Source organism: Otolemur garnettii, unplaced genomic scaffold (genome assembly GCF_000181295.1).
Source record: "Otolemur garnettii isolate 467f Iridium unplaced genomic scaffold, OtoGar3 scaffold00007, whole genome shotgun sequence".
In the NCBI taxonomy this organism is placed as follows: Eukaryota; Metazoa; Chordata; class Mammalia; order Primates; family Galagidae; genus Otolemur; species Otolemur garnettii.
This window is the reverse complement of record NW_003852402.1, coordinates 8195178-8211462: the sequence shown is the minus strand read 5'-3', so window position 1 is coordinate 8211462 and position 16285 is coordinate 8195178. Positions and strand designations below refer to the sequence as shown.

Genomic DNA, 16285 nt, shown 5'->3' with positions numbered 1-16285 from the left:
CACGCAATGCTCTACCTCCAAAGTAAATTCATCCAGGAATTTTTGAACAAAACCCAGCTTTCACAGTGGTGAAAGGATTAAAATGTCCACTGCACATCTAAAAATCATGACACCCCACACACAACCAGGCTTATCAATTCTCTCAATGTGAAGAGTTTAAATTGTTCTCTAAAGAGGCACAGGCTGGCTGACTGGATACATAAACTCAGACCGGATATCTGCTGCATACAAGAACCGAACCTTACCTTAAAGGATAAAAATAGACTCAGGGTGAAGGGATGGACTTATAAAATACAGGCAAATGGAAACCAGAGAAAAGCAGGGGTTGCAATTGTAGTTTCAGATACAATTGGCTTTAAACCAACATAGATAAAGATAAAGATAAGAATGGTCACTGCATATTTGTCAAGGGAAAGACCCAACATGAAGAGATTTTGATAATTAACATTTATGCACCCTACCAGAATGCTCCTCAATTCATAAAGCAAACCCTAATGGATATGAACTTAGTATCTTCTTACACTATAATAGTTGGTGATTTTAACACCCCTCCAAGAAGAAACTAAACAAATATTAGACTTAAGCCTAACTCTAGAACAAATGGACTTTACAGACCTCTACAGACATTTCATCCTAATAAAGCTGAATATACATTCTTCTCATCAGCCCACAGGTCATCCTCCAAAATAGATCATATCCTAGGACACAAGTCTAACCTCAGAAAATTTAAAAGAATAGAAATTATTTCTTGTATATTCTTGGACCACCATGGAATAAAAGTTGAACTCAACAGCAACGGGAATCTTCATACTCAAACAAAGTCATGGAGGCTAAATAATCCTAGGCTGAATGATAACTGAGTCAAAGACGAGATTAAGATGGAAATCACTAAATTTTTGGAACAAAATGATAACGAAGACACAAATTATCAAAACCTGTGGAACACTGCAAAGGCAATCATAAGAGGGAAATTTATAGCATTAGAAGCCTTCATCAAGAAAACAGAAAAAGAGGAAGCCTGCAACTTAACAGATGATCTCAAGAAACAGGAGAAGGAAGAACATCCAATCCCAGACCCAGCAGAAGAAAAGAAATAACCAAAATTAGGGCAGAATTAAATGAAATTGAAAATAAAAGAATCATTCAAAAGATCAACGAAACAAAAAGCTAGTTTTTTGAAAGAATTAATGAAATTGATAAACCTATGGCCAACCTAACTGGAAACAGAAAAGTGAAATCCCTGATATCATCTATCCGAAATAATAAGCAATAACAATAGATACCTCAGAAATTAAAAAAAACTCAATGATTACTACAAAACCCTCTATTCCCGGAAATATGAAAATCTGAAGGAAATGGACCAATGCCTGGAAGCATGCCACCTTCCTAGACTCAACCAGAAAGAATTAGAAATCTTGAATAGACCCATATCAATCAATGAAATGCCATCAACAATACAAATCTCCAAAAAAGAAAAGCCTGGGACCAGATAACTTCACATCTGAATTCTATCAAACCTTTCAAGAGGAACTAATACCTATTATTATACAACCTTTGCAAAGCATAGAAAAAGAAGGAATACTTCCCAACACATTCTATGAAGCAAGTATCACCCTGATCCCCAAACCAGGAAAGGATCCAACAAAGAAAGAAAATTATAGACCGATATTATTAATGAATATTGATGCAAAGATATTCAGTAAGATCTTACCAAACAGAATTCAACAACACATCAAAAAAATTATACACCATGATCAAGTTGGTTTTATTCCAGGGTTACAGGGTTGGTTCAACATATGCAAATCTATAAATATAATACATCACATCAATAAAATAAAAAACAAAGACCATATGATTCTCTCAATTGATGCAGAAAAAGCCTTTGATAATATCCAGCATCCTTTCATGATCAGAGTACTTAAGAAAATAGGCATAGAAGGGACATCGCTGAAACTGAGAGAGGCCATCTACAGTAAAGCCACAGCCAGTATCATATTGAATGGTGTAAAATTGAAAACATTTCCACTCAGATCAGGAATGAGGCAAGGATGCCCACTGTCTCCACTGCTATTCAACATAGTAATGAAAGTCTTAGCAATTGCATTCAGGCAAGAGAAGGCAATTAAGGATATCCAAACATGATCAGAGGAGATCAAACTCTTACTCTTTGCTCATGATATGATCCTATACCTGGAAAATCCCAGGGACTCAACTTCAAAACTCTTAGAAGGATCAAGGAATACAGCAGCATCTCAGGATACAAAATCAATACTTGAAAATTGTCAGTAGCTTTTATATATGCCAACAACAGTCAAGCTGAAAATATAGTCAAGGACTCTATTCTTTTTACAATAGTGCCAAAGAAGATGAAATATCTGGAAATTTACCAAACAAAGGACACAAAAGGTATCTGTAAGGAGAACTATGAAACTTGAGAAAAGAAGTAGCTGAAGATGTTAACAAATGGAAAAACATACCATGCTCATGGCTGGGAAGAATCAACATTGTTAAAATGTCCATACTACCCAAAGCAATCTACAGATTTAATGCAATCCCTATTTAAGCTCCATTGTCATACTTTAAAGAACTGGGAAAAATAGTACTTTATTATATATGGAATCAGAAAAATTCTCAAATAGCAAATACATTACTCAGAAATAAGAACAAATCAGGAGGTATCACATTACCAGAATTCAGGCCATACTATAAATTTATAGTGATCAAAACAGCATGATACTGGTGCTAAAACAGAGCAGTAGATGTATGGAAAAGAGAAGAGTACCAAGAGATGAACCAGCTACTTATCTTCATTTGATCTTTGACAAGCTTATCAAAAATATTCAGTGGGGGAAAGACTCCTTGTTTAACAAATGGTGCTGGGTGAACTGGCTGGCAACCTGTAGAAGACTGAAACTGGACCCCCACCTTACCATTAACAAAAATGGATTCTCACTGGATAAAAGATTTAAACTTAAGACATGAAACTATAAAAATATTAGAAGAGAGCACAGGGAAATACTTGAAGAAATTGGCCTAGTTGGGCAGCCCCTGTGGCTCAAAGGAGTAGGGTGCTGGCCCCATATGCCGGAGGTGGCAGGTTCAAACCCAGCCCTGGCCAAAACTGCAAAAAAAAAAAGAAAAGAAATTGGCCTGGGAGAATATTTTATGAGAAGGACTATTTAAGTTGCAATTTAAGCAACACCAAAAATACATTACTGAAACCTGATCAAACTAAAAAGCTTTTGCACAGCCAAGAGCACAGTAAGTAAAGCAAACAGACAACCTTCAGAATGGGAGAAGATTTTTGCAGGTTATGCTTTCAACAAAGGTCTGTTAACTAGAATCTATAGAGAACTCAAACTAATCAATAAGAAAAGAACAAATAACCCCATTTCTATGTGAGGAAGAGACTTGAATAGAAACTTCTCTGATGAAGACAGGCACATGGCCTATAAACACATGAAAAAATGCTCATCATCCTTAATCATGGGAGAAATGCAAGTCAAAACCACTTTGAGATATCATCTAACTCCAGTAAGATTAGCCCACATCACAAAATCCCAAAACTACAGATGTTAGTGTGGATGCGGAGAGAAGGGAACACTTCTACATTGCTGGTGAGAGTGCAAGCTAATAGGACCTTTTTGGAAAGAAGTTTGGAGCACGCTTAAGGAACTAAAAGTAGACCTACTGTTTCATCCTGCAATTCCTCTACTAGGTATATACCCAGATGATCAAAAATTATTTTACAACAAAGACATTTGCACCAGAATGTTTATTGCAGCCTAATTCATAATAGCCAAGACGTGGAAATAGCCCAAGTGCCCATTGACCCATGAATGGATTAACAAATTGTGGCATATGTACACCATGGAATACTATGCAGCCATAAAAAGATGGAGACTTCACATCTTTTATGTTTACCTGCATGGAGCTAGGACATATTCTTCTTAGTAAAGTATCACAAGAATGGAAACAAAAGTATCCAATGTACTCAATACTTCTATGAAATCAATATATAATCACTTACACATTTATATGAATGGCAAAACATAACTATAGTCCAGCAAGTAGAAAGGAAGAGGAGAGAGAGGGGAGGGGAGGGGAGGGGGGATGTGGGAGGAGAGAGAGTATTTGGGGGGACCTCGCCTAATGTGCATGATGCAATGGTACATTTCAAAACTATTAAGAAATGAGGATAATTATCATGAATATGTTACTTAGTTGAGTGTAAGTATTTCACGTTGTATATCCAAGCAGTACACTGAACTCCATAAATACATCAATGTACAAAGTTATGATTTAATAAAAAATATTTTATTGGGCTAAAAACTCAGTTTCTGCATTCTTTTTGGAACAAAACAGCTAGCTTTCTTGATTTTTCAGTTACTAAGTGGCGCTTTTTTTTTCTTAATTTTTCTTGGATCTAGGGTCTGACTCCATCAGTCAGACTGGACTGCAGTGGCATAGTCATACCTCACTGTAATCTCAAACTCCTGGGCTCAACTGATCCTCCCACCTTAGCCTACTGAGTATCTGGGACTACAGGTGGCACTATCACATCTGGCTAATTATCTTTTTTCATTTTATAGAGGCAGGGTCTCATTATCTTGCCCAGTCTGGTCTTGAACTCCTAGGCTGAAACAATTCTCTCACTTCCCTTAGCCTTCCAAAGTGCTGGGATTACAGGCATGAGCTACCACACCTTGCTAAATCTACTTTTTTCCAATAAATAATTCTTAAGCACATGCTAGGGGATACAGCAATGAACCAAAAAGACATACTCTCAAGGTGGTTACATTTGAGTAAGAGACACAAATAAATATAAATACAGACAACAATAATAGACGATGGTAAGTACTATGAAGAAAATAACACTACAGTATAATAGAATGTAGCTGGGAATATGAGCATAGGCAAGTAAAGGAAGGTTTCTCTGGGAAACGGACATTTCAGCTGAGACCTAAGGGGCCAGGGAGCCAGCTGTGAGACAAGCTGGATAGACAGTGTCCTAGACACAGGAAACAGCTGCAAAAGCCCTTGGCCTCTTCTAAGAACTCTCAGAAACCTGTATGGCCAAGTATGACAGGAGGTGGAGGGGAAGACAGAGACTTCGCAAGGCCTCAAAGGCTTATTCTGTGTGCTTGGGGACAGCCACTGACAAATGTTGAGCTGAGGACTGGTAGGTTATGCTTTGTGTTTTGAGAGATTGCTCTGGCCATTGTCTGGAGGGTAGATGGGGGAGAGGCGGGTGGGGGTGGAGGCCAGTGAGAGGGCATTTGCTCCCATCAGGTGAGAGGGAAGGGAGAAGACTGTGTGACTGTGGTGGTGCTGGAAGTAGGGGAGAGACAGACTTGGGGTATATTTTGGAGGTAAAACTGACATGAGGATGGATTGGGATAGTTTGTATTGTAGAAATCATAGAGGGGAATTTCAAGAAAAAGGTTCATTCAGTAACTTCCAATGCTGCCAAGAAATCAAGGAGGTTGATAACTGAGAAAAGCCATCTGGGTTTAAGAACTAATTGAAGAGAAAGCACATGATAAAACTTTCTGGGAAGTTAAAGGTGTCTGATGGGGTGCTACAATTTATAATTATAATAAAAATGACAATTAGTGTCAGGTATGTTATATCTGATACAACTATAAAAAAAATCATTTGAGTAGACGCATAGATCAGACAGGAATGGCAGAACATTGACCAATGTTGAAGCTTGGTAATGGTTAGGGATTCATTTATATTTACTTTGTGTGTGTTTGAAATCTTCCATAATAAAGTTGTTTAAAAATGTATTGGCCAAGGCCAGGCACAGTGGCTCATGCCTGTAATCCTAGCATTCTGTGAGTTCAAGGCTGGTGGATTGCCTGAGCTCAGAAGTTCAAGACCAGCCTGAGCAAGAGTGAGACCCCATCTATAAAAAATAGCCAGGCGTTGTGGTGGGCACCTGTAATCCAGTTACTTGGAGGCTGAGGTAAGAGGATTACTTGAGCCCAAGAGATGGAGGTTGTTATGAGCTATGGCACCATGGCACTCTACCCAGGAAAAGAGAGGGAGACTCCATCTCAAACAAAACAAAAAAATATATGGGCTTAGCACCCGTAGTACAGTGGTTATGGTGCCGGCCGCATACACCGAGGCTGGCGGGTTCAAATCTAGCCTTGGCCATCTAAACAACAGTGACAACTGCAACAATAAAAAAATAGCCGGGCATTGTGGCAGGCACCTGTAGTCCCAGCTACTTGGGAGGCTGAGCCAAGAGAATTGTTTTAAGCCCAAGAGTTTGAGGTTGCTGTGAACTGTAACTCCATGACACTCTACCAAGGATGACATAGTGAGACTATGTCTCAAAAAAAGAAAAAATGTATTGGCCAGGTGCCGTAGCTCACAGCTGCAATCCCAGCACTTTGAGAGATTGAGGCAGAAGGATTGCTTGAGCCCAAGAGTTTGAGACCATCCTGGGCCACATAACAAGAGTCTGTCTATACAAAAAAGTGTTTTAAAATAGCTGGACATGGTGGCGCATGTCTGTAGTTCCAGCTACTCAGGAGGTTGAGGCATGAGGATCCATTGAGCTGAGGAGTTTGAGGCTTCTGTGAGCAATGATGGTGCCACTGCACTCCTGCCTGGGTGACAGAGAAAGACCATGCTCTTAAAAAAAATTATTCAAAAGTATGTCATTTCATTGGAATAGGAGAGGACAGAAACTGAACTTTATGGGTAAAAGAAAAATGCTAAAAAAGAGTAGCTATAGTTTACCTCTCAGTTTTAGGAAATTTGGAAATCAGTGGAGGGAAGAAGAGCAGCGAGGAGGAGGAATTAGTTCAAGTGGAAGGTTTTTGAAAATGGAGGCTTACGCATGTTTGAGAATAGAGGAGAAAAGAAGGGAGATAGGCAGAGTGTGGGTATGAAAAGGGTGTGACAGAAGCTGGGCATAGCAGGGCCCATCCCCATGCACACCACACAGTGAGCACATAGTGCCTGAGCCAGGCCTGGTGCCTGCTCATCTGACTCCTGTTTGGTGATGAGGGGATATTAAGAGAGGGAAGAAAGAAAGTGGATGTAGCTTTTCTTTGTATTGCCTCTGAAATGGAGCTTATAATTGGGAGAGGGTAGAGTACATGATTGAAGACGTGAAATGGCAAGTTTAGGTTCCTATTAAGGAGAAAAGCTTGGAATTGAAATTGTAGAAGAAGCATTCAGTATACTTAATAAATTAATAAAAGAGGGTAGTGCCTGTGGCTCAGTGGGTAGGGCACTGGCCCCATATGCCAAGGGTGGCGGGTTCAAACCCAGCCCTAGCCAAACTGCAACAAAAAAAAGCTGGGCATTGTAGTGGGTGCATGTAGTCCCAGCTACTTGGGAGGCTGAGGCAAGAGAATCGCCTAAGCCCAGGAGTTGGAGGTTGCTGTGAGCTGTGTGATGCCACGGCACTCTACCAAGGGCAATAAAGTGAGGCTCTGTCTCTACAAAATAAATAATAAAATAAATTATTGGGCGGCAGCTATGGCTCAAAAGGGTAGGGCACCAGCCCCGTATGCCAGAAGTAGCGGGTTCAAACCCAGCCTCGGCCAAAAAATAAAATAAAATAACATAATAAAAGAATCAATATGACTTTAAAAATACCCAGAGAAGTATTGTGCTAGTAGAAATCAAAGTTGTTTTAAGGATGGGAAGGATTGGTAAAGGAATTCTTTTTTTTTTTTTTTTTTTTAAGAGACAGAGTCTCGTTTTGTCGCCCTCGGTAGAGTGCTGTGGTGTCAACAGTGCACAGCCTCTAGCTCTTGGGCTTAGGCAATTCTCTTACCTCAGCCTCCCAAGTAGCTGGGACTACAGGCGCCTGCCACAATGCCCAGCTATTTTGTTGTTGTTGTTGTTGTTGCAGTTTGGCCGGGGCCAGGTTCGAACCCGCTACCCTCAGTATATGGAGCCAGTGGCCTACTCACTGAGCCACAGGTGCCCCCTGGTAAAGGAATTCTTAGAGAATGTGAGTATTGATGTTCCTTTTAAAGAGATACTCTCTGAAACTGTGTGGGCTCTTCCATAGCTTTTTCTTGGAGAGAGGTTTATTGACATTTGGAGATGGACTTGAGGTTGTATATTTTTCAAGAGTGGGGAAATACAGTTTTTTAGCTCTTGATTTTAGGAAGATTTTTTTTTCTGCCCCAAAGACGTAAAATAGGCAATGACTTCTAAAAGACTGCTGTGAATAAATTGCAAATAAGCACAAGCATTAAATTAAGTACAAGCATTCTTTTCATTTTTCCTTGCTTACTTTTCACCTCCTTTCCTCCTTCCCTCCCTTCCTTTCTCCCTCTTCTCCTTCCTCTCATTAATTCAACACATATTTATTGAGTACCTACTATTTGCCAGAAGCTATGCTGACGGCTGACATGAAGAATTGCCCCATTGAACTGTGATTGATTCTTTTTTTTGAGACAGTTTCATTATGTCACCCTTGGTAGAGTGTCATGTCTTACAGCTCACAGCAACCGCAAACTCTTGGGCTTAAGGGATTCTCTTGCCTCAGCCTCCCAAGTAGCTGCGACTGTAGGCTCCTGCCACAACCCCTGGCTATTTTTGTTGTTGTTGCTGTTGTTGTAATGTCATTGTTATTTAGCAGGCCTGGGCCAGGTTTGAACCTGCCAGCCCTGGTGTATGTGGCTGGTGCCCTAACTACTGAGCTACGGGTGCTGAGCCATGATTTATTCTTTGTTTGTTTTAATTCTTGGAGCTCCAAGCATTTGAAGTGGAGACAGGAAGAAAGAATTTTAAAATTTCACATTAGTTTAGAATCAGTTTTTTCCCCCTGAATGGTCACTAGAATATAGTTTTTTATGACCTAAAAACTTTCTCAAAGAGAGTTCTTCTATTTTGGTGAAAGCTTCTGCTGTAACTACTTTGAGGGTTGACAAGTTGACCGAGTTATTGCTAATGTAAAACTCCAGAAGCCCCTGAACATATTGTTTGGAAGCACAGTGATTATTCCTTGTAATTTTCCCCACGATGGCTTTAGGGCTTAATTTCCCTGCTATGTACATGAGAGATAAAATTGAGTAGAAGTTACAACATAGTTACCCATGGGTCTGTCTTATTATTTTATACTTTCAGGAGTTAAGTATGAAAATAGTATTCTGTAAGTTAAAAGTTTTTGATGATATATCAGGAAATCCAAAGACATGGATATGTATTTCATTGGCCTAATTCCCATAGAGAGAGACTCACATGACCTAATTTATTTGACATTTATATGCCTGAGTTGTCACATTGATCTGAAAACAGATACTATTTTGTCTGTCATGTGTGGCTTCGACTTGTTGAATATGATGATTATTTTTCTTAGTGCCTGTTTTAGCTGTAATTATATGTAGTAAACTGTATGATACTAGGGAGGTTTCAGCTCTATTGTAGGTTTACTGACATATCTTGGCCTTCACTGTTTATATGTATCATCTCTTTTTTATTTTTATTCAGATATTATCAAAATGATATACTTTTATAGTCATTCAATTAATTATTTAACTCGATAAACACTTATTGAGCCCTTACTCTTTGCCAGTGTCATGGGTACAGGCATGCCAAGTTATTATGTAAGACATGGTGTCTACACTTTGGGAACATTAGCTCTAATTGAGTGAGGTGACCTTACTCTACAGGCTCTGGTACTTGTGTGCCTAGAGCAAAGCAGTGAATTCTTTCTTCAAGGAAGCTCCACAATGGAGATGGTAACACTAACATTTCAACTGGGTTTTGTGGGAATAATAAAGTTTTTTTGGTTTTTCTTGGTTCCTTGGTGGGTGGGTAGGAATGAAAGGGTATTATAAGCAGAGGAGCAACATGTATGTGTATAAACTTTATTTTTTAGAACAGGTACAAATTCACAGTAAAATTTGTCACAACTAATAAACCAATATTGGAACATTATTATTAATGAAATCCATATTTTATTGACATTTCCTTATTTTTTTTAACAGATAGGGTTTCATTGTATAGCCCAGGTTGGACTTGGACTCCTGGGCTCAAGTGATTCTCCTGCCTCAACCTCCCAAATATCTGGGACTACAGTGCATGCCACTGAGCCTGGCTAGAGATTTCTTTAGTTTTTATCTAATGTTCCAGGACCCTGTCTAGGATACCACATTATATTTAGGTGTCATACCTCCTTAGGTACCTCTTGGCTATGAAAGTTTCTCCGATTTTTCTTTTCCCTAATAGTCTTAAGGAATATCAGTGAGATATGTAGACCACTCCTCTGCGGGAATTTGTCTGATTTGTTTTTCATGATGAACCTGGGGTAAAAGATTTTGGAGAAGAGGACCAAAGTGATAAAAATGCCATCATCACATATCGAGGGTACATACTGTGAACAGGATTTATCACTGCCGATGTTGACCTTGATCGCCTGGCTGAAGTGCTGTGTGAAGACACTTCAGGAGCACAGAGTTAATGCTTCACATCCTGGCAGGTGGTGTATCTACAAATATTATTTAGAATTCTTTTGCCCAGATTATAATTGTAGTTTTCAGCTGCTAAATTTTTTTTCATAAAATATGGAACTTTATGAATTTATGTGTCATCCTTGCTCAGGGACTGTGCTAATCTTCTCTGTATCGGTCTAGTTTTAGTATATGTGCTGCCAAAGTGAGCACTCAGCTACTATTTTGATGTGATTTAATACACAGCAAGATAATCTGAAACACTCTCATTTTCACCATCTCCTGTTGTACTTTACCACTTATATTTGGCCAGAAATGTCCTAAAGGGCCCCTCACATGGCTGACAGTTGGTGTTGACAGTGAGCTAGGAGTTCACCTTGTTGACCCAAGAGTCAAGGTTCTTCTCCAGGTCACCTATCTCCATGCCTCAGGTGCTTAACAGCATGGTGGCAGGGATTCAAGAGGGAACATTCCAAGCATACAGAAGCTACAGATATCTTAAGGCCCATGACACAGTTTTAACTTCTCCCACATTCTGTTGGGAGAAGCCACAGAACCATCCCAGATTCAAGGCTGGGAGAAACACATTGCACCTCCTGATAGGAAGATTGGTGGAAAATGTGAGGTTATTTTATTTTATTTTATTTATTATTTATTTTTCATTGCAGAGTTTCACTTGGTCACTCTCGGTAGAGTGCTGTGGCATCTTAGCTTACAGCAACCTCAAGCTCTTGGGTTCAAGTGATCCTCTTGCCTCAGCCTCCCAAGTAGCTGGGACTACAGGCACCTGCCACAACACCTGGCTATTTTTAGAGATGAGGTCACGCTCTGGCTCAGGCTGGTCTTGAACCTATGAGCTCATTCAAGCCTCAGCCTCCCAAGTGCTGGGATTACAGGGGGGAGCCACTGCACCCGGCCAATGTGAGGTCATTGTAATGATTACTTGATAGGTAATCAAGTAATTACTTATGGTACTTGGGTACTAGGTTATAAATGATGAACTGGAATATTATATATTGTTATATATTGATGCTCAGAATCTTAAAAAAAGAGAATTTAATTGGCTCACACCAGCCTTTAATCTGATTTCCACTGGGTCTTGAGCTCTCAGAATAAGATAGCAAGAACCTTGGGTGAGGAAGTAGATCCCAAGGAAGGACATAGGAAGTAGCAGTGATTAGTGTCTATAGGACAGTCTCAGATTTGATGTCACATATCCTTAATTTTCTTTCTTTATGTATGAGACAAGAGTCTCACTATGTTGCCCTCAGTAGAGTGCTGTGGTGTCACAGCTCACAGAAACCTCAAATTCTTGGGCTTAAGCAATTCTCTTGCCTCAGTCTCTCAAGTAGCTGGGACTATAGGCACCTGCCACAACGCCCAGCTATTTTTTGGTTGTAGTTGTCGTCGTTTGGCAGTCCTGGTCTGGATTTGAACCCGCCAGCTCTGGTGTATGTGGCTGACGCCCTAGATGCCAAGCTATAGGCTCTGAGCCTATCCTTACCTTTCTTAATAAGGATGCATTAGAATGCTTAATTTCAACTTTACAGCCATTTTGCAGTTTAAATTTAGTGTAATTTAGGTTGACATCCTAAATGAGTTACCTAAATGGTAGCTTTCTAGTTATTGAGATTCCACATCAATAAGCTTAGAATCTTCATTTTTAAAGTAAAGTCTAAAGCAAATATGGTAAAAATTATAAGAGCTGAGCAGTTGGGTGTTTGTGATCATATTCTCCTTTTTGTGTATTTAAAATAAAATAAAAATAAGCTGTAAGGTTTAAAAATTATAGCTATGGATTTAAGTGCCCTTATTTAAATGTATACTACAAATACTGACTCAGGAAGCCAACAGTTTAGCTATAATATTCTTTATTATTATCATCAAAGATAACAGGTAAATTTAATCTTTACGTACTGAGAAAAAAGTGTTTGTTAATTTGCTTAACATTAGAGACAAGTGAGATGATTTAGATGTAAAGAATATATACATTAATGTTTGCATTATCCGTTTTAATTGGTTTTGTTGACAAAGAATTTCAATATCTGTTCTTAATATTTAATGCTCATTTAGTCAAGATAATAGTTACACAGGAGTATTCCAGGAACATGGTGATTTGTTTGTGCTTTGGTAGGGCATGCAGGGAAAAAATGTTCGGACACTATTTAATAAAGTCTTTGCTTTAATAAGTTTAGATTGTCTCTGCCTTGGACTGAATCTACTTTAGTAAATTATTACAAGATTTCTTTGTAATAGCAGATTGGAAAAGAAGCCATGCAGGACAAGTATTTTTCCAATCTGTTTACATAGTTGCTAAAAACGTAATTTGAGTCACAGTCTATGTCTGTCTGACTCTAGAAGCCATACTGAGTTCAATCCTCCATCCTCAAGAAGTTACATGGCAGAATATTCTGAGAAAGGCTGGGCATAGTAGCTCACACCTGTAATCCTAACCCTCTGGGAGGCCGAGGCAGGTGGATTGCTTCAGCTTAGGAGTTTGACACCAGCCTGAGCAAGAGCAAGATCCCATCTCTACTACAAACAGAAAAAAACTACCCAGGTATGGTGGTTGGTGCCTGTAGTCCCAGCTACTGGGGAGGCTGAGGCAAGAGAATCCTTGAGCCCAAGACTGGGAGGTTGCTGTTATTTATGATGCCACGGCACTCTTCCTAGGGCAGCAGAGTGAGACTCTGTCTCAAAAAAAACAAGTCAACTGCAGCCAAGTGTGGTGGCTTATGTCTGCAGTTCAAGCTTTCTAGGAGGCTGAGGTGGGAGGATTGCTTGAGCCCAGAAGTTCAAGACCAGCCTGGGCAACACAGTGAAAAAGACTTACATCTTTATAAAAAGTAAGAAATTAGCCAGGCATGGTGGTGGGTGCCTGTAATCTCAGCTACTCAGGAGGCTGAAGCAGGAGGCTCACTTGAGCCCAGGTATTCAAGGTTGCAGTGAGCTATGATCAGGACACTGCATTCTAGCCTGTGTGATAGAGTGAGACCCTGTGAGAGAAGGGTCTCACTCTATACTTGGGTATATAATGCCTAAAAGGGAACAGGTGCTCCTTGTATGTTCAGAGTCACACATGTCTCTGGAGAAGCGATGAGTGGAGCATCAGGATGTGTATGTGTGAGACCCTGGAAACGAGGTTAGATACAGGATACTATGCAGGCCATAGAGAGATATTGACGGATTTTTAAGCAGGGCAAAAATTTGGTCTGCTATGTGTTTTGGAAAGATCAGCCTGGCAGCAGTGTACAGAAATGATTATAAGCAATTTAAAATGGAGACAGGGATGCCAGTTAGGAATCTCCTTGAGGAAACTGAGGCAGGCTTGACATCAGGCGATGAGAGTGGATCTGCTGAGAAGGGGCCTTATAGGAGAAACTTCAGTAAGAAGGGGATGGGGGCACTTGGAGATAAATCTGGGAAGAATGGGAATATAGTAACATGTAATGGGGGAATAGAACAAGTATTGGATGTAGGTATTTTTTCTGTTGTTGTTTTGTTTTGTTTTGTTTGAGATAGAGCCCCAAGCTGTCACCTTGGGTAGAGTGCTGTGGCATCACAGCTCACAGCAACCTCCAACTCATGGGCTTAAGCGATTCTCTTGCCTCAGCCTCCCAAGTAACTGGGACTATAGGCACCCGCCACAATGCCCGGCTATTTTTTGGTTGTAGTTGTCAATGTTGTTTGGCCTGGGCTGAGATTCGAACCTGCCAGTTCTGGTGTATGTGGCTGGCGCCTTAGCAGCTTGAGCTACAGGCACCGAGCCATCTGTTGTTTTTAATAGGGTGTGGAGGGTTTGGATTTTCAAATATTAAGGTGCCTGCAGGCAGTCCAAGTAAAAATACCTAATGAGATTTTAGAGCTCAGTAGAGAGGGAGTACATCAGGGTATACATTTGGAAGTTCTCAACATGTAGGAATAGAGAGGTCCTGGAAAATGAGTAAACATCCAAGTATAGGCTCTTTCCAGTCAGCACAGAGTGATTGGCATCTCTTGGGACAACTGGCACAGGTGCCACAAGACCAGGGTCAAGAGAAAGCCCTACCACAAGAAGCGGAAGTATGAGTTGGAACACCCCACTGCCAAAACTAAGATTGGCCCTTGCTGAATGCACACAGTCCATGTGTGGGGAGATAATAACAAATACCGTGACCTGAGGCTGGGCATGGGGAACTTCTCCTGGGGCCTCAGAGTGTTGTACTAGGAAAACAAGGATCATTGATGCTGTCTGCAGTACAACCAGTGATGAGCTGGTTCGTACTGAGACCTTGGTGAAGAACTGCATTGTGCTTATTGGCAGCACACCATACTAATAGTGGTATGAGTCCCATATGCACTGCCCATGGGTCACAAGAAGGGGCCAGGCTGACTCCTGAGGAAGAAGAGACTTTAAACAAAAAACAATAAAGAAAAAATTTAGAAGAAATATTATGAAAAAGAATGCCAATATAAGCAATCTTCTGGAGGAGCAGTTCAGCAGAGCTTCTTGTGTGCATTGTAGCAAGACCAGGCCAGTGTGGCCAAGCAGATGCTTTGTGCTAGAAGGCAAGGAGCTGGAGTTCTATCGGAGGAAAATCAAGGCCCAGAAAGACAGATAATTCCTCCTCTCTCCTATCTTAGCTCATGTAATAAGATATTTATTGTTCTAAAAAAAAAAAAAAAAGACCCAAGTATCAAACTGTGGGAACTATTTCAGACTATGTGTCAAACTTCAGCATATATAAGAATTAGCTTTCTCAAAGTATTAAAAACCAAAACAATCCAACCCAGCAACTCAAAGTACTAAAAAAATAAGAATTAGCTTGAGTGTTTTATTTTTCCCTTTTTTAACATTTCTGTTAAGGTATAGGTCATATTTCGTAAAATTCACTTGTTTAAAAAATGTAGCTCAGTGGTTTTTAATATCTTCACAGAGTCATACAGCAACAATCATCAGTATAATCTATTGTCTCTATACAATATCCCATTCTGGGCATTTCATATAAATAGCATCCTACTGTGTGAAATTTCTTTTAGTTAGCATAATGTTTTCAAAGTTCAAGCTGGGCGCCTGTGGCTCAAGTAGCTAAGGCACCAGCCACATACACCTAAGGTGGTGGGTTTGAATTCAGCCCGGGCCGCCAAAATCAACAATGACGGCTGCAACCAAAAAAAAAAATAGCCAGGCGTTGTGGCGGGTGCCTGTGGTCCCAGCTATGTGGGAGGCTGAGGTAGGAGACTCGCTTGAGCCCAGGAGTTGGAGGTTGCTGTGAGCTGTGATACCACGGCACTCTACCCAGGGGGACAGCTTGAGGCTCTGTCTCAAAAAAAAAAAATGTTTTCAAAGTTCATCCATGTGTAGCATGTTCTCAGTACTTCTGTCCTTCTTATGGTTGAATAATATTCCGTTGTATAGATGTACCACAATTTGTTTATGTACTCATCAGTTGATAGCTAATTTAGTGGTTCTCAATTTTTGACTATTATGAACAATGCTGTTATGAACATTTGTGAACATGTTTTTGTGTGGACATGTTTTCATTTCTCTTAGTTATATACCTAGGAATGGAATTGCTGGGTCATATGGTTTATGTTTAACTTTTGAGGAACTGCCAAACTATTTTCCAAATGACTACATCATTTTATATTCCTGCCAGAAATACATGAGGCTTTGAATTTTTCCACATTTTCGATGACACTTGTGACTGTCTCTGTTTTTTATTTTAGCCATGCTAGTAGATATCAAATGCTGTCTTATGGTTTTGATTTGCACCTTGCATTCTTTTTAGAATGAAGATTCCTGCTGGGCACTGTGGCTTACACCTGTAATCCTTGCACTCTGGGAGGCCAAGACAGGTAGATTGCTTGAG

The 16285-nt window shown here is 40.0% G+C and overlaps 1 protein-coding gene and 1 non-coding gene across 7 annotated transcripts in view; one reads left to right on the top strand and one right to left on the bottom strand.

Annotated features, from left to right (window-relative positions):
• TNRC6B (trinucleotide repeat containing 6B) overlaps positions 1-16285 on the top strand; it is a 261212-nt gene that overhangs the window by 75495 nt on the left and 169432 nt on the right. The gene's annotated exons all lie outside the window — the stretch shown is intronic.
• Positions 10542-10646, bottom strand: LOC111723111. The gene has a single exon (XR_002771728.1). It is a non-coding gene; the product is annotated as a U6 spliceosomal RNA (small nuclear RNA).